Here is an 18,854-nt window from a genome sequence, read left to right on the forward strand (position 1 = left end):
CCCACTTGTAGAGCCATTGAGCGGCCAAAACAATAGAGAACCCCCACAAATGACCCCATTTTGAAAACTAGACCCCTTAGCGAATTCATCTAGGGGTGTACTGTGTATTTTGACCCCACAGTATTTGAATGAATGTAAGCAAAGCAGAAGGAAAAAATTAAGATTTTCATTTTTTGGAAATTTTGTCAATTTAAAAACTGTTTTTTTTGTACAGTGTACATAGGAATGAAGACTTTCACCCCAAAATGGATACCCCGGTTTGTCCCGTGTTCAGAAACATATCCATTGTGGTCCTAATCTACTTACAGGACACATGGCTAGGCCCATAATGGAGGGAATGCCCGCTGGATTTCAGGGCAGAACTGAATAAATTCCAGGCCCCATTGCCCACTTATACGGAAAAAAAATTGACTTCCTAAAAATAATCCATCTCCATTTTTTGGCATTCCCTAAATATTAGATAAAGGTAATAATATGAACTGCGTTTTATGTCCGAAGACAGGTGTAATCACGGAGGCTGCTTGGGTTGGGCACATGGGGCAAGAAAACCGTGTATCCCCCCTCCTCTCATGCTTTTTTGGGGGTATTTCGTAACCTCAGCGGCAGGTATGGGGTGTAAAAAGTGGCGCTCTGTGAGGCTTTGTAATCTTGCTGCGGTGCAGCGGTCTCACACAGAAGGCGCTCAACAAGCTGCTCCTGGAACTGCATGAAGGCGAGTGTTCCAGGGGCTTCTTGTAAATTACGGATTACAGGTAGCGGTCTGAATAACGCCGGGCTCTCACGGCCGTATGCAGAATCTGCTTGCGGAGGCCCGCAGCGGATTCCAGCTGTGAGCCCGGCTGTGACCCTGCATATGGCTGCGTAATGTACTGCGCATAACTGTCTACTCACACGCAGTACACCGTTGTTTGTTTTTATTTCCCGTGCCGTCGCTTAGAGATGACCCGGGTACCCGCAGCCCGTACACAATGTGTTTGCATATGGGCTGCGGGTATATGCGCGGTCATAGAGCACAATGGGCTCTAGGTCGCGGATATCCGCGGTAAAATATAGCATGCCGTGTTCTGTTTCTGCGAGTGGATTACGCAATTCCGACCCACTAATTGGGGGGAATTGTGTAATCCAATGCATGCGATTGATCCGTGGATTACCGCTGATCCAGCGCATGCAGAACCCGTAATTCCTCTCCGGTCATGTGTGACCGGCCTAATGTTAGATCGCTACTTTATCACGTGACCGGGGACCGCTCAACGAGGCCGCCGGTCACTGCTCCAAGCACTCAGCGACCGTTGGTCGCTGGGAGCGAGGAGATTTAAAATTTCCTGGGCTCCCCGGCTCCTGCGAATGTGTCCGGCATTTTGCCGGTGGGCGCATGCGCAGCAGCCGGAAGGGTCCATGGAGGATAATCGCATCTGGATTCAAATGCGGAAGCCTCCGAGAAGATATTTCATCTCCCCCCACCGATCGCATCGGTGAGGGGAGATGAAACTTCCACTTTTTAAAGAAATTTTACGTGATCGCCATTATGCATTGGATAACGGCGATCACGTGACCAGTAACCGCATACCGCAGCTCCCCGTGATATCTCCAGGCTTTTGGCTACCTTTGGTAGACAGGAGCAGGGAGATTTTAAATTTCTTGGGCAATATTTCACTTTTGCGCATGCGTCCGCCATCATGCTGACGGGCGCATGCGCAGAAGCTGGGGTAAGGTCCGCGGATGAACATCCCATCAGGGAACAAATCCGGGAACCTTGGGTACGTAATTTCATCCCCCCTTACGGATCATATCCATAAGGGGAGATGAAACTTTAACTTTTTAAAATTTTTACTTGTTTTTTTTACTTTTTAAATTTATATGATCACCGTTATCCGATGGATAATGGTGATCATATGACTGGAAACCGCATACAGCGGTCCCCAGTCATATGTCTCTGCACTCGGCTAACTGTGACAGCCGGGTGCAGGGAGATTTTGAATTTGCCGGGCTCGCCGGCCTTCTGTGCATGCGCACCACATCGGCACATCGCAGAAGCCAGCAGGGGGTCAGGAGACCGGCCGGAGGACATGGAGGAAGCGGGGTAAGTATTTTCACCTTCCCTCATGGATCCGATCCATGAGGGGAGGTGAAACTTTTCTTTTTTTAACATATTTGTTTACTTTTCCGTGATTGCCGTTATCCATTGTATAATGGCGATCTCGGTACCGGGGACCACTCACCGTGGTCCCCGCTGACATCTCCTGCCTCCCGGCTACCTACAGGAGGCGGGAGCCAGGAGATTTTAAATTTCCCGCGACGCCGGGCCTTCTGCGCATGCGGCTGACATAATGCCGCCTGGCGTGCATACGCAGAAGGACGGCTACGGGGCCCGGAGCATCGGAAGAGCGGGGAGCAGTGCGGCGGACCTCGGTGAGTAATTTCAGCTGCCCCGATGGATCCGATCCATCAGGGCAGCTGAATATGTAACTTTTTTTCAACTTTTATTTACTTTTTTGCGATCGACGCTATCCATTGGATAGCACCGATCGCAATGCCGGGTGGGGGGGGGGGGTCCGTACAGCCCGGGATGACAGCTCCATGCTGTCGGCTACCTGCGGACACTGTCTGCTGTATCAGCTCAGCATTTTAAAAAAATAGAAGCAAAATACTTAAGGCCTTTGGCCACTTGACTGCTTCTGCGCTGTGAATTCCACTAGCTCAGTCATATGCACCTACGTCTCACTACAGGCGTGCGCAAAATTGTTTCCTGGCTCTGCTGTGCGTTCCGTAAGGGAAGTCAGCCTCCAACCACAGGCCAATAAGCGGCAAATTTAATTACAGCGTTCTGTTTGTGCACTACTGGTAGTACAGCATGCTGAGGGGTAGAGGTAGGCCTAGAGGACGTGGACGCGGGCGAGGACGCGGAGGCCCAAGTCAGGGTGTGGGCACAGGCCGAGCTCCTGATCCAGGTGTATCGCAGCCGACTGCTGCGGGATTAGGAGAGAGGCACGTTTCTAGCGTCCCTACATTCATCTCACAATTAATGGGTCCACGCGGTAGACCTTTATTAGAAAATGAGCAGTGTGAGCAGGTCCTGTCGTGGATTGCAGAAAGTGCATCCAGCAATCTATCGACCACCCAGAATTCTGCACCGTCCACTGCTGCAACTCTGAATCCTCTGGCTGCGGGCCAGAATGGGCCCAGAATGGGCAGCAATGGTTCCGAATCCTCTCCCACTGGAGGAGTTTGTCGTGACCGATGCCCAACCTTTGGAAAGTTCCCGGGGTCCGGGGGATGAGGCTGGGGACTTCCGGCAACTGTCTCAAGAGCTTTCAGTGGGTGAGGAGGACGATGACGATGAGACACAGTTGTCTATCACTTAGGTAGTAGTAATTGGAGTAAGTCCGAGGGAGGAGCGCACAGAGGATTCGGAGGAAGAGCAGCAGGACGATGAGGTGACTGACCCCACCTGGTTTGCTACGCCTACTGAGGATAGGTCTTCAGAGGGGGAGGCAAGTGCAGCAGCAGGGCAGGTTGGTAGAGGCAGTGCGGTGGCCAGGGGTAGAGGCAGGGCCAGACCGAATAATCCACCAACTGTTTCCGAAAGCGCCCCCTGGCGCCATGCCACCCTGCAGAGGCCGAGGTGCTCAAAGGTCTGGCAATTTTTCACTGAGAGTACAGACGACAGTGGTGTGCAACCTTTGTCGCGCCAAGATCAGCCGGGGAGCCACCACCCCTAGCCTCACCACTACCAGCATGCGCAGGCATATGATGGCCAAGCACCCCACAAGGTGGGACGAAGGCCGTTCACCGCCTCCGGTTTGCACCGCTGCCTCTCCCCCTGTGCCCCAACCTGCCACTAAGATCCAAACCCCCCTCTCAGGACACAGGCACTACCGTCTCCTGGCCTGCACCCACACCCTCAACTCCGCTGACCTCAGTCCCATCCACCAATGCCTCTTAGCGCACAGTCCAGCCGTCGCTAGCGCAAGTGTTGGAGCGCAAGCGCAAGTACGCCGCCACGCACCCGCACGCTCAAGCGTTAAACGTGCACATAGCCAAATTTATCAGCCTGGAGATGCTGCCGTATAGGGTTGTGGAAACGGAGGCTTTCAAAGGTATGATGGCGGCGGCGGCCCCGCGCTACTCAGTTCCCAGTCGCCACTACTTTTCCCGATGTGCCATCCCAGCCCGGCACGACCAAATCTCCCGCAACATTGTACGCGCCCTCACCAACGCGGTTACTGCCAATGTCCACTTAACAACGGACACGTGGACAAGCACAGGCGGGCAGGGCCACTATATCTCCCTGACAGCACATTGGGTGAATTTAGTGGAGGCTGGGACAGAGTCAGAGCCTGGGACCGCTCACGTCCTACCCACCCCCAGAATTGTGGGCCCCAGCTCGGTGGTAGTATCTGCGGCGGTGTATGCTTCCTCCACTAAACCACCCTCCTCCTCCTCCTCCTCCTCCTCCTCCTACGCAACCTCTGTCTCGCAATCAAGATGTGTCAGCAGCAGCACGTCGCCAGCAGTCGGTGTCGCGCGGCACGGCAGCACAGCGGTGGGCAAGCGTAAGCAGGCCGTGCTGAAACTACTCAGCTTAGGAGAGAAGAGGCACATGGCCCACGAACTGCTGCAGGGTCTGACAGAGCAGACCGACCGCTGGCTTGCGCCGCTGAGCCTCCAACCGGGCATGGTCATGTGTGACAACGGCCGTAACCTGGTGGCGGCTCTGCAGCTCGGCAGCCTCACCCACGTGCCATGCCTGGCCCACGTCTTTAATTTGGTGGTTCAGCGCTTTCTGAAAAGCTACCCACGCTTGTCAGACCTGCTCGGAAAGGTGCGCCGGCTCTGCGCACCTTTCCGCAAGTTCCACACGGACGCTGCCACCCTGCGCACCCTGCAACATCGGTTTCATCTGCCAGTGCACCGACTGCTGTGCGACGTGCCCACACGGTGGAACTCTACGCTCCACATGTTGGCCAGGCTCTATGAGCAGCGTAGAGCTATAGTGGAATACCAACTCCAACATGGGCGGCGCAGTGGGAGTTAGCCTCCTCAATTCTTTACAGAAGAGTGGGCCTGGTTGGCAGGCATCTGCCAGGAACTTGGAAACTTTAAGGAGTCTACCCAGATGGTGAGCGGCGATGCTGCAATCATTAGCGTCACCATTCCTCTGCTGTGCCTCTTGAGAAGTTCCCTGCAAAGCATAAAGGCAGACGCTTTGCGCTCGGAAACAGAGGCGGGGGAAGACAGTATGTCGCTGGATAGTCAGAGCACCCCCCTGTCTATATCTCAGTGCGTTGAGGAGGAGGAGGAGCATGAGGAGGATGAGGAGGAGGGGGAAGAGACAGCTTGGCCCACTGCTGAGGGTACCCATGCTGCTTGCCTGTCATCCTTTCAGCGTGTATGGCCTGAGGAGGAGGAGGAGGATCCTGAAAGTGATCTTCCTAGTGAGGACAGCCATGTGTTGCGTACAGGTACCCTGGCACACATGGCTGACTTCATGTTAGGATGCCTTTCTCGTGACCCTCGCGTTACACGCATTCTGGCCACTACGGATTACTGGGTGTACACACTGCTCGACCCACGGTATAAGGAGAACCTTTCCACTCTCATACCCGAAGAGGAAAGGGGTTCGAGAGTGATGCTATACCACAGGACCCTGGCAGACAAACTGATGGTAAAATTCCCATCCGACAGCACTAGTGGCCGAAGGCGCAGTTCCGAGGGCCAGGTAGCAGGGGAGGCGCGGAGATCAGGCAGCATGTACAGCACAGGCAGGGGAACACTCTCTAAGGCCTTTATCAGCTTTCTGGCTCCCCAGCAAGACTGTGTCACCGCTCTCCAGTCAAGGCTGAGTCGGCGGGAGCACTGTAAAAGGATGGTGAGGGAGTACATAGCCGATCACACGACCGTCCTCCGTGATGCCTCTGCCCCCTACAACTACTGGGTGTCGAAGCTGGACACGTGGCCTGAACTCGTGCTGTATGCCCTGGAGGTGCTTGCTTGTCCTGCGGCTAGCATCTTGTCAGAGAGGGTGTTTAGTGCGGCTGGGGGAATCATCACAGATAAGCGTACCGGCCTGTCAACCGACAGTGCCGACAGGCTTACACTCATCAAGATGAACAAAGCCTGGATTTCCCCAGACTTCTCTTCTCCACCAGCGGACAGCAGCGATACCAAAACAATACGTAGGCTGCACCCGCGGATGAAGGCATTGTTCTCTATCACCATCAAAAACTTGGAGCTTTTAGCTTTATCAATCTGTGTATAATATTCATCCTCCTCCTCCTGCTCCTCCTCCTGAAACCTCATGTAATCACGCCGAACGGGCAATTTTTCTTAGGCCCACAAGGCTCAGTCATATAATTTTTGTAAACAATTTTTATACGTTTCAATGCTCATTAAAGCGTTGAAACTTGCACCTGAACCAATTTTTATTTTAACTGGGCTGCCTCCAGGCCTAGTTACAAATGAAGCCACATTAACCAAAGCGATTAATGGGTTTCACCTGCCCTCTTGGTTGGGCATGGGCAATTTTTCTGAGGTACATTAGTACTGTTGGTACACCAATTTTTTGGGGCTCTCGCCTACAGTGTAATCCAATAAATTTTTTGCCCACCTGCATTAAAGCTGACGTTACATCAGCTGTGCTGGGCACTGCAATGGGATATATTTATGTACCGCCGGTGGCTTCCTGGCACCCACCCATGCTGTCGGTCCACACGGAGTTGTAACTGCATGTGTCCACTTCTAAAGAACTCCAGTCTGACTGGGGCATGCAGTGTGGGCCGAAGCCCACCTGCATTAAACATGACATTATCTCAGCTGTGCTGGGCACTGCAATGGGATATACTTATGTACCGTCGGTGGGTTCCAGGGAGCCACCCATGCTGTCGGTCCACACGGAGTTGTAACTGCATGTGTCCACTTCTAAAGAACCCCAGTCTGACTGGGGCATGCAGTGTGGGCCGAAGCCCACCTGCATTAAACATGACATTACCTCAGCTGTGATGGGCAATGCAATGGGATATATTTATGTACCGCCTTTGGGTTCCAGGGAGCCACCCATGCTGTCGGTCCACACGGAATTGTAACTGCATGTGTCCACTTCTAAAGCACCCCAGTCTGACTGGGGCATGCAGTGTGGGCCGAAGCCCACCTGCATTAAACATGACATTACCTCAGCTGTGCTGGGCACTGCAATGGGATATATTTATGTACCGCCTGTGGCTTCCTGGGACCCTCCCATGCTGTCGGTCCACAGGGACTTCACAATAGGGAGTTGTACCTGCCTGTGTCTACTTATAAAGAACCCCAGTCTGACTGGGGCATGCAGTGTGGGCCGAAGCCCACCTGCATTACACATGACATTACCTCAGCTGTGATGGGCAATGCAATGGGATATATTTATGTACCGCCAGTGGCTTCCTGGCACCCACCCATGCTGTCGGTCTACAGGGACTTCACAATAAGGAGTTGTACCTGCCTGTGTCTATGAATTAAAAACCCCGGTCTGTTTGGGGCATGCAGTGTGGGACGAAGCCCACCTGCATTTAATCTGACGTTAGCTTTGCTGTCCAGGGCACTGCAATGGGATACATTTATGTACAGCCGGTGGGTTCCAGAAAGCCACCCATGCTGTGGGAGCACACGGAATTTCCATTGCGGAGTTGTACCTGCCTGTGACTATTTATAAAAAACGCGGTCTGACTGGGGCATGCAGACACCTTGACAGAATGAATAGTGTGTGGCACATAGGTTCCCCATTGCTTTGCCCACGTGTGCAGCTCCTGATGGCGGTGGCACAGGATTATATTTCTCATTGCTTCTGTACAGCATTGTGGGCTATCGCCCCACCCCTTTTAAAGAGGGTCGCTGCCTAGCTGTGTCAACCCTCTGCAGTGTGTGCCTGCGGTTCCTCCTCATGGCAGACGCACTTATAAATAGACATGAGGGTGGTGTGGCATGAGGGCAGCTGAAGGCTGCGCAGGGACAATTTGGTGTGCGCTGTGGACACTGGGTCGTGCAGGGGGGGTTGGGCAGCATGTAACCCAGGAGAAGTGGCAGCGGAGTGTCATGCAGGCAGTGATTGTGCTTTGTTGGAGGTAGTGTGGTGCTTAGCTAAGGTATGCATTGCTAATGAGGGCTTTTCAGAAGTAAAAGTTGTTGGGAGGGGGGGGGCACTCTTGCCACTATTGTGGCTTAATAGTGGGACCTGGGAACTTGAGATGCAGCCCAACATGTAGCCCCTCGCCTGCCCTATCCGTTGCTGTGTCGTTCCCATCACTTTCTTGAATTGCCCAGATTTTCACAAATGAAAACCTTAGCGAGCATCGGCGATATACAAAAATGCTCGGGTCGCCCATTGACTTCAATGGGGTTCGTTACTCGAAACGAACCCTCGAGCATCGCAAATATTTCGTCCCGAGTAACGAGCACCCGAGCATTTTGGTGCTCGCTCATCTCTAATTAATACTCATTAACAACGCACCAAAATTTTTCCACATTGATCCAAGAAGGCACAGAAAAATATAGACAAACGGCTATGCCACTGCAGACCTTGTTCGCCTCAGAAAATGTTAATATTAATCTCACATTTACAGAAAAAAATCATCTTGATAACTCCTAAGCCTTTAAGTATAATTTTCTGAGGACAGATGAGTTGAAGCTTGAACTTTATGGAAGTTTATGGCATACGGTAAAACAAAGACAATATTCCACAATAACAATACATCAACATTAAACTTGGTGTAAATCTGTGATGGTTAAAGGATGTATTGCTACTTCAGAGCTTGTCTTAATTGACAGAATCATAATTCTGCTCTACATCAGTAGATTTTGAAAGAAAATTTCCATTCATCAGTCAGAGATCTGAAGATCAAACACAATTGGATTAGGCAGTAAAATAAATACCCAAAGTCCAAGCAAAATGAACATTTTATCGTGTCCTAGTCTAATCCTAACATGAGCCCCAATGAGATGTTGTAGCAAGACCTTAAATATCAGTTCAGGTTCAGAAAGTATCCCATGTGACAATTCTATAAAGTATAGAGTAGGCCAAAATGCATTCACATTAGTCGAAAAAATGAACTGATCTTGAGTTTTCCAATTTGGTTAAGCTCAGTTCTTGCTCCTAAAGGTGGCACAAACAGGAATTCAAGTTTAGGGAACAAGTATGATTTTGGTGACAAAATTAAATCTGCTTTCTTAAATTAATAAATCAATTTTTTTTCACGGTAAATAAAAGTAAGAAAATATAGGTTCCTGCATGATTTGGTCTAAGACTCACATGAAATGCAAAAACTTAGAAAGTAGTTTATAGTTTGAAAGAAAACTTAAAACAAAAAAATGTGTATTTTCTCTTGTGCTACTAAAATAATATCAATAATCGTAATCGTAATTAATATTATTTATAATTAAGAAAAGAATATTCCTCCGTACAAAATAATTTGGTTAGGATATAAATATATTCCTGTGTGCAAAATATTAAATATTAATAAGGGTGCTTTAAAACAAAGTCAAAATCCTGCTTGTACTATGGTTATGGTTTCATACACTAATAATTTAGCTAAACCTTGTGCTCCGTAAGGACATTTACAACGTACAGTAATGTAAGGTACAGAGTCAATTTACATTGTTATGGCTGTGCATGTTCTAATATTGGAAAGTTAACATTGATGAGTAAGCTTTTTCAGTGCAAGGACACATCTTAAAAACCTGGAACAACAGATGCTGAAGCGTCATTAAAATGAGAATGAATGATAATAAAAGAATCAGGGAATATTCATTGTACAGTATGTTATTTATACAGTCTATGTGCCTACTTAACATACCTTCTGTATCTCACTAGAGCCAAGTTTTATGCTGTTAGATATTTAACTAGTTGTGCCCTATTGCCTGAAACAGTTGGTGCAAGATGATTGAAGTGGGGTAAGTGTCTTTTTATCATCATTAGCTTTAAATAGTTGTGTCATGAAAATAATTCCTTTCCCTATTTACTATTGGGGCATAGGAATGCCATAATGAGGGTGGGGATCTCCCATTCAAGACTATCTAGTCTATTATTTAGAATAGACAGTAGCTAACAGAGAGGAGTTCTTGCTGTGTTGGACCAGGTCACCCATAAATTATTTGGTCAACTATTCACTGGAACGAATGGCATGTAATATTGCATTTCCCTTGTAGTGTTCAGCCATTGCTAACGCAAACTACAGCAGTTGATCATTTGAGTAAGGCTATATAATGGGGCAACTCTTTTAACTTGTCAAGGTCATTATCAATTTTGGCAGTGGGCATGCAGGGATTATTCTATTTTGACTCACTCAGTTCTGACAGACATAATCCTCTATATGTCAATTCATTATTGCCTATCAGTGACAAACTGACAGATGCCTATTAGGCCATGCCTTAGGCATAGCCTAATAGGCACATACTTATAGCAGTACTGTGGTCCTTCCTTAGGCCAATGGTTGCTATATTTAACTGTTGCAATCAGACAAAGGGAGCCATTTTGTTTTGTTAACATCACTTAGTTGACTCACACTTTTGCTCCCTATGTGCTCCTTCCCAGTGCAACAGCAATGAGCTTAGCTTCAGCAGCAGCCCAAGTAGATATCAAACTGTCATTCCCATCTACATTGCTGACATCCATTCCAAGCTGTTCGCTTCCCATGTATACCCCTGGTTGCTGAAAAGCAAGTCCTTCCCTTTCTTCTGCAATTGATATTGTACTTCTTCACTACTGAGCTAATCACATTACTACTGAGCTAATCACATTACTTCTCAGTAACACCTTGCTATAAATATCTAGTACCGGAACTGAGGATGCTCAACTGGGATTCTTAAGTTGAACTACAGGTTGTATCCTTAGTCAATGTGCTTTAAACATCACATTTCGGGTCAGTTAGTGGTAATTATATGGAAAAGTATGGAAAAATGCAAAGACTATTTTTGTATACTGGAATATACCTTTACATGCTTAGGCTACTAATTATTAAAATTAAGCTCCAATTGTACTTTGTGACACAAACATCTAGTAACATAGTGTGTATTATTAGTATTAGTATTATTAGTACATGACAAATGCCATTGTCAATACTTAATGTTTTAAAGTATAGCGGTAAATCAAATTGTTAATATTAATGCTGTAGCTTGTGTAATTGGAAATCTTAAGTGCCATATATCATAATATACATCAGTTTTGAGCACCATCTTGCAATTGGAATTTAAAGCTGAAAATGTACCCTGACATTACTATTAGCAGGTATAACAAATTGGGAAGGCGTCTTGCTGTATAGCTGTCACTTTATTTTTTGCCATATCTTTCTGGGCCGGCCACCCAAATGTCCATCCAGTTCAGCCTACTATCCTACAGTGTTGCTCCAGAGGAAGGCAAAAGTCCCCATAAGTTGCAAGCCAACTTTCCTTATTTTAGAGGGAAAAATTCCTTCCCGAATCCAATCTGGCAATCAGAATAATCCCTGGATCACCAATCCTTTTGGAGTAATAAGTGACTATATCATGTAATATACCGTATATAACGGCGTATAAGACGACTTTTGAACCCCGAAAAATCTGCTCTGCAGTCGGGGGTCGTCTTATGCGCCGGTAATACAAAAAAAAAAAGTGTAAAAAAAAAAAATCATTACTCACCTCCCCCGGCGTTCTGTCGCGCTGCGGCAGGATGTCGCTCGCTCCTCGTCCCCGGCGCAGCATTGCTTTCTGAATGCGGGGCTTGAAATCCCCGCTTCCAGAAAGCTAATACACACGCCGTCAGCCGGTACAGGTATTCAATGACAGCATTGAATGGCTGTGATTGGCTAAAACACACGTGGCTTCAGCCAATCACACTATTCAATGACATCATTGAATGGCTGTGATTGGCTGAAGGCGCACGTGTGTTAGCAATCACACCCATTCAATGATGTCATTGAATAGTGTGATTGGCTGAAGCCACGTGTGTTTTAGCCAATCACAGCCATTCAATGATGTCATTGAATGGATGTAACTGGCTGACGGCGTGTGTATTAGCTTTCTGGAGGCGGGAATTTCAAGCCCCGCATTCAGAAAGCAATGCTGCGCCGGGGACGAGGAGCGAGCGACATCCTGCCGGAGCGCGACAGAACGCCGGGGGAGGTGAGTACTGATTTTTTTTTTCTCCACTGTAATACCGGCGTATAAGGTGAAAGTTGGGGGGTCGTCTTATACGCCCCGTCGCCTTATACGCCGGTATATACGGTAGTTAAACTCAAGAAATACATCCTAAACTTTTTAGTCAGTTCACCATCTCTACATCCTAAGGAAGAGAATTTTATAGTCTCACTGCTCTTACAGTAAAGATCCCCCTTCTATGCTGGTGTAGAAATCTTCTTTCTTCTAGACGTAAAAGATGCCACCTTGTTTCACTCACAGTCCTTGATACACATGGATCATGAGATGTCTCTTATTGTTCCCTGAAATATTTATACATAGTTATTGAGTCGCATCTCAGACATATTTTTTCTAAACTAAATAACTACAATTTTGATAATCTCTCTGGGTATTGCAGTCCACCCATTCTAGTTTATACTTTAGTTGCCCATCTGTGAACCCATCAAGCTCCGATATCTTCTTTGATGCCCAAAACTGTACACAGTATTCCATGTGTGGAATGACCAGTGATTTGTAAAGAGGAAGAACAACATTCTTGTCATGTACCCCTATACCTCTTTTGATGCACCCCATTATCCTGTTTACCACTTAAGTTTACAGTTAACTAAAATCCCAGGACTTTACCATGTCAGTTTAACCCAGTGTTTCCCCACTTAGCATGTAATGGTGACATATATTTCCCCTACCCATGTGCATACTTACATTTATTAGTGCTGGTAATAAAGCAGGGAAATGCATCAAGCTGTTCCTTTGTTGGCTCTTTGAAGCTTTTTGATTCGCATTTGCGTTTTTGCATCCATAATAAGAAACAATGTGCTATTATGAACTGTTCTCTTCTAAGCTAAATTAGATGCTGGAATCTTTATATTTAGATCCAACGTCTATAATCTCCACGCTTTATGTCCTGAGTGACATTATAGTTAAACAAACAGAGAGACCGTATAGCTATCATACTTCATCACTGAGATTTATCTGATGAATATCAGCAGTTACCCTGTTAATCATCAGCGATCCCCTTGTCTTTAGTGTTTAGTTTGTTTGTCGGCCCATATATGTTTTTAAAGGATTACAATAAAGTTATACAGTATGAACCACTCACAGTAAGTACTTAAGATGTTTTTAAAAATTTCCAATTGATCGTATGTACTCTTACAGGCCATTTACACAGGATGATTATTGCTCACAATTCATTCAAAGGAACACATTTGAGCAATAATCATCCAATATAAATGCAAAAAATCGTTTACTGTTCCTTCACTATTCGCTATTACTGATGGCTTGTCGTTGCATGTAAATGCTCCCGCTCAGCGCTTCACATAGAATGTGAAGTACTGAGCAGGAAGCTAGCAAGAATCCTATGATCCACCAGTGAAGTCTGCCCATCTAAACACTCTGCACAAGCGTGAACGACCCTAGTGGTGATGTCAGCACTCATGCAGTCGTTTAGACAACTGTAGTTCCGTCTAAGTGGGAGAATATTTCTTAGGACATTGTCCCAGTCTCAAAGCTGCTTGAGCTTGGCCTTCCTGAAATTTAGTATTTTTGTGGCACCTTGACTAATAATAAATATTGCAAGCTGCTCATTCAGATACAGTATCTGGGCTTCCAAATCTGCAAAATACTTATATATATATATATATATATATATATATATATATATATATATACAGTATGTGTGTGTGTATATATAACAGTATGCTTTCTCGAATAGATGTTCAAGGAATAATTTGAGTCACAGATCATTAACCAGTTAATATCTCTCAGAAGACAAACTTGTAACATGCTAACTCAACTCAATGACAATAAAACATGATGATCTAACACTAACTTTTTGAATAATTCGTTCCTCCCACTCCCATCTCTATGAGCTGCACCAGCTCTCGGAATGTAACACCTCTACTGCATCTCGCATTAGCAGGTTCCTGCGTTAATTTGTCATTCGTCAGTGTGACTCGGCAAGGCTATGCTATATGCATAGCATGGCTGGCATTTAAATGGGTGACTGGCGGTCTGCACTGCAAATGTAGTGCACCATGCCTCAAGAATGGCAATGCTACCTCTGTACCTCAGGCAATCAGGTTAATCCTCAGTTTTAGGCATGCCCTAAAAACACACTTATTTAGACAGGCCAATCATGTTCCCTAATCTAACATTTCTCTACTTGCCTTTCTTCCTACGAACCTGACACCTGCATTCAACAGTATTCCCTATATTTCATATCTGTGCATACAGAGATTCTGGCTCAAGAAGCTTTTTGTTTATTACCCTATTTAGAAAAAGATGGCAAGATCAATGTACACAACAAGAACTTGTACCTCTTGTGTCACCTCTGTATCCTTATAGATCGTCTCATCTGATGTACATTGCGTCTTGCACTTGCCCTAAAAATTACATTGGCAAAACCACACAACAGCTGAGAAGACACATCCTTTTGCATGTGGGAAACATTAGGAGGGGTGAACGGACCCCCCTGCGGATCACATGCGTCTTCATCCCAAGAGGGATGAGCATAATCTCAAATTCCAAGGCATTGAAACTATTTGTTCACAAGGGAGGAGAGGTGATCCAGATAAACGCATCTTGCAGAAGGAAGCCCAATGGATCTACAGAGTTGATTCCATACATCCAAGGGGCCTGAATGAAATATTGTCCTTCACTAGCTTCCTTTAGCCATAAGCCCATATTACTATCTGAGGCGTTATTCATTCAACCTTAGTCTCGTTTTCATTCCCCTCAACCTGGTCGGCTTCTACTTTAGAAAGTAGATGGTCTGCTTCTATTATATTGGACTTCTCTACTTACCTGTATTGATGCTTGGTATGCACGCTAGCTGCCTCTGAGGTACCATTATTATCCTTACCATTATAATTCTATTTGTAGCCCAATATTACATCACCATGTACTCTTTGTTATGGATATTATCATTACAGGCCTCTTGTATCTCTATTTTGAAAGTACATTAGTGCCCCCCTTTGCACTCACCTGTGGACATTTGCGTGTTGGTTGGTACCAGGCGCTACACACTAGCCTGGTTACCCGCCACCACAGTTATTATGTAAAGGTACCCCTTCTGTTACAGTATACTAAAATCATTACCTTGCTTCTTCCATGAACATCATGTGGTTGTCATTTATTGGCAATTCAAATGATAAATCAGCGGGTTATGCGTAACCACTAACAGAGCCGCCTCCATGTAAAGAACAGTTCAAGGAGAGACTGCACGGACACCGTGGAATACTTATCGTCTGCTCCTTGCTGTACTATCCATACTCCGGGGCGCTGCCGGGGACTAGGCATTTGTTGTGACATCTGGTCGCATGACAGTCAAATGACCGGCTCCGTATCATGCTACCTGGACATGTTATCTATTGCATCAGGCCGTTGCTGTGATACTAGTCCGTGTGTCCATAACATGATCTGTCTATGACGGAGGCTACCAGCATTACGGCACTATACTCTCTGGATTATAAGAGGCTTATGTCGGCGCATAAGATCCTGTAACAGACAGGACTGCATTGGGTGCACAAAGGGTTAACCTACCCTCTTTCTTTCTTCTTTTTCTATTCATTCTCCTGACACCTGGTCACATCTGATTAACATAGAGGTGGGTGTTGCTATACATCCCGCCCACAGGCATAGTTTTGTGTTTCATTGGCTACTGAAGACCCTATCCCTGGTGAGAAGGGCTCATGAATTGACTATAAACACCAGCACCTCTGCTGCTTCTTCATTGCTCTCTGGCCTACCATCTGGGCAGGAGACTCTGTGCTTTTGCTGCTTTGTTATTTTGTGCCTTGGGCTTTTGGAGTTATTAGGGCAAGCAGTCTTTTGATGCACCATATGCATCATAGATAGCCACTTCAGCTAACCTCATCTAAACTTAGATAGCTAGCTACAGGTTAGGTTGGTAGATAATTTAGCACCTGGGGCAACTATCAGAGATTAAGCCCACCTATACCTAGATAGGTAGCCATAGTACAGAGCAGTAGAGGTTTGCCCCGTGTGGGCATCTCATAGGCTATATTGAGCCATTTTTGGTGGACATTTCTCATGACCAGTTCTGTTTCTGAAACCAATTTTGGTTCCTGATGAGTCATGCATGACGAAACATGTAGAACTTGTTATAAAAAACGATATATTCACAGAACAGAGCTACCTGTACAACAGCCGTTGTGCTAAGAGTATACACAATTTTACCCGAACTTCAGTACTTTATCTATGTGGCAATCGGCATATTTCTATCGCAGCATCATAGATAGTGAACTATCACTGATGGGTATTAGTCTGGTCGCGCTCCATAGTGACTTAAATTGACACACGTTTATCACTCTAATACTAATCCAAATACACAGGATCGCTTTGCCCTGGGCAATTCCATTGTGTATTTTTGGACATTTCTTCAATACTGGCTTGTAGCCTAAATTAGAGAAGTATGTTTGTTTGTGGTCTTTTCATGTTGGTCCCAAATATAGGACCTTTTAATCAATAAATCAATAAAGGTTACGTTTTAGGGGTCCCACCCAGTGATTACTTATAGATTTTCTTCCAAGCAGGGCTCTCATCCCTATTGTTTGAATTAATGGTTTACTACCGTATATTTTTATTTAGGTGTACCCTCTGATTGGCAAAGTGATGTGGAATATGTCCACGCTATATAAATAAAGATTATTTTTAAAAAGAACCACAAAAAGAAGAGGCAGTAGTGGCCAAAAAGAGGTGTAACAGCACTAGCACGCATTATCGCTTTTGATTGGTGCATGTTTTCAGCACAAGGGTTAAAAAGAAGAATCTAGGAATGGTCTTGTTGAAAGTCCACATCTGCGAAGCAAGTAGGCATTAATGCATATGAAAAGTCTTAATGTAAAAGTTACTATCCTTCCCGATGCCTATAATTCTCAGGTACAAGTCTGCAGTAGAGAGGTACAGTGTAAGTATTAAAATGTTTCATTTTCTAGTTGAGACTTGATTTCCTTCTCTTTGTGGCTTCTTTTGAGTAACCCCTTCTACCCCTCATAAATTTATATCAGTGATAACGTTAGAGTATTTAATCTTTGGAATTAGCTGCTTTGTGAATAAATTATTATTGCACAGGATGGGCCATGGAAAATAAGCCCGGCACCTCACTTTTATGAAAGCTGTCTAAAATAAAATCTGTCTTTATTGCCCAGAGCAACCAATCACAGCACAGCTTTCATTTTAACATAGCAGTATAAGAAATGTAGGCTGTGCTGTGATTGGTTACTATAAGTAACAAAGACAGATTTTCTTTTAGACAGCTTTCATAAGAGTGTGGTGCCAGGCTGTTTTTCTTTGGCCCTCCCTGTAGATCTACAAAAGCAAAATAATTTTACTGGAGTGGTCTTTACAAGCCTCCCACCCACCAAAACGATATTCTATCTGTCTGGTCCAAGGCCAACATGCGTCTTGGAACATCTGGATCTCGGTAGGACCTCTCAGTGGGAATCCTGTAATGGTTGATGCTTCCAGACCTCTTTTTAGGACTGCTCTAGTCATTTCAATCTGTAGGTTATAAGCAAAACTATCAATCTTTGCCTCCATTTGTTTGTGGCCACCACGTACCAGTTTATACAACCAGCATGGATGGCTTTGTGAATCCAGCCTCTACATAAAAAAATATAACAATTTAGTTAGCAATTTATTATAAATTATTGATATATAAAATAAAATGTTTTCATAAGAAATTGTACATATAGAACACTTGTAGTAAATCAATAGCAGGAGGCTTTATGGAGGCCCACAGAGTGCATGTGGCTCCATAGTGAGGAGCAGCTACATGGGCTACTGTATGCTGCTCTACCACAATCAAAGCTTCTATGGAAGAATGGAGTTGTAGTATAGTATTCAATGGAGAATGCCAAGTCTTTTTCCGTCAGAATGTTATGAGATCTAACTATGCTTATTGCATGCGTTAAATTAGTTGTATGAAGCTTGGAGGTCGTAAGAAGCCATATTATGCTTGTATGAGCCTTAAATGTATCTAACACATTGTAAAAGGTTTTAAGAATTAAAGAGATGTGCTATTTCTTATCAAGTAAATCTTCCCTGGGATTAACTTCAAGCAATAGATACAAGTCTGTACTCTATTAACACAATGCTGCATAAAAAGACAATTAGTGATTCAAAGTAGATTCCATTTTCTTGCAATCCATCCAACTGTTATAACTTCACATGCTTAGTTGTGCTTGCTGTTTTAATTGAACGGCTCATTAAACAAAATGGTAGGAGAAATGTACTCCATAGTTCTATTGAATATCTTAAAACAGTTGCTATCACATACTGCAGATCATATTTTCATCTGGTCAATTAAGTTGCCTGGGGATTTTGACTAATATATGTAATATCCATTCCCAACAGGTCTAGACACAAACATTTATTTGAGGAAGGTTATCTGGAAAATGATCACATTTTTTCCACTTTATAAATCAGGATACTCAGTACTGATTGCAATTATTCTATAATGCATAATAATGAAAAAAAGAACCAGCCCCCAAAATATAAAGTAATAAAATCTTTCAATCAGCTAAAGTATGCAATACAATGTAATAATGGCTCAAAGTACTTTGCAATCACTGAACGACTGCATCCTGCGGTGTAGCCCTTGCTTTAATTATTTATACAAAGAAGATGATTATTTTGAAAAAGAATACATTTATAGCATCTTACTTTAATCATAATCAATATGTCTTACCATAATG

This window comes from Eleutherodactylus coqui, chromosome 7 (genome assembly GCF_035609145.1).
Source record: "Eleutherodactylus coqui strain aEleCoq1 chromosome 7, aEleCoq1.hap1, whole genome shotgun sequence".
Lineage (NCBI taxonomy): Eukaryota > Metazoa > Chordata > Amphibia > Anura > Eleutherodactylidae > Eleutherodactylus > Eleutherodactylus coqui.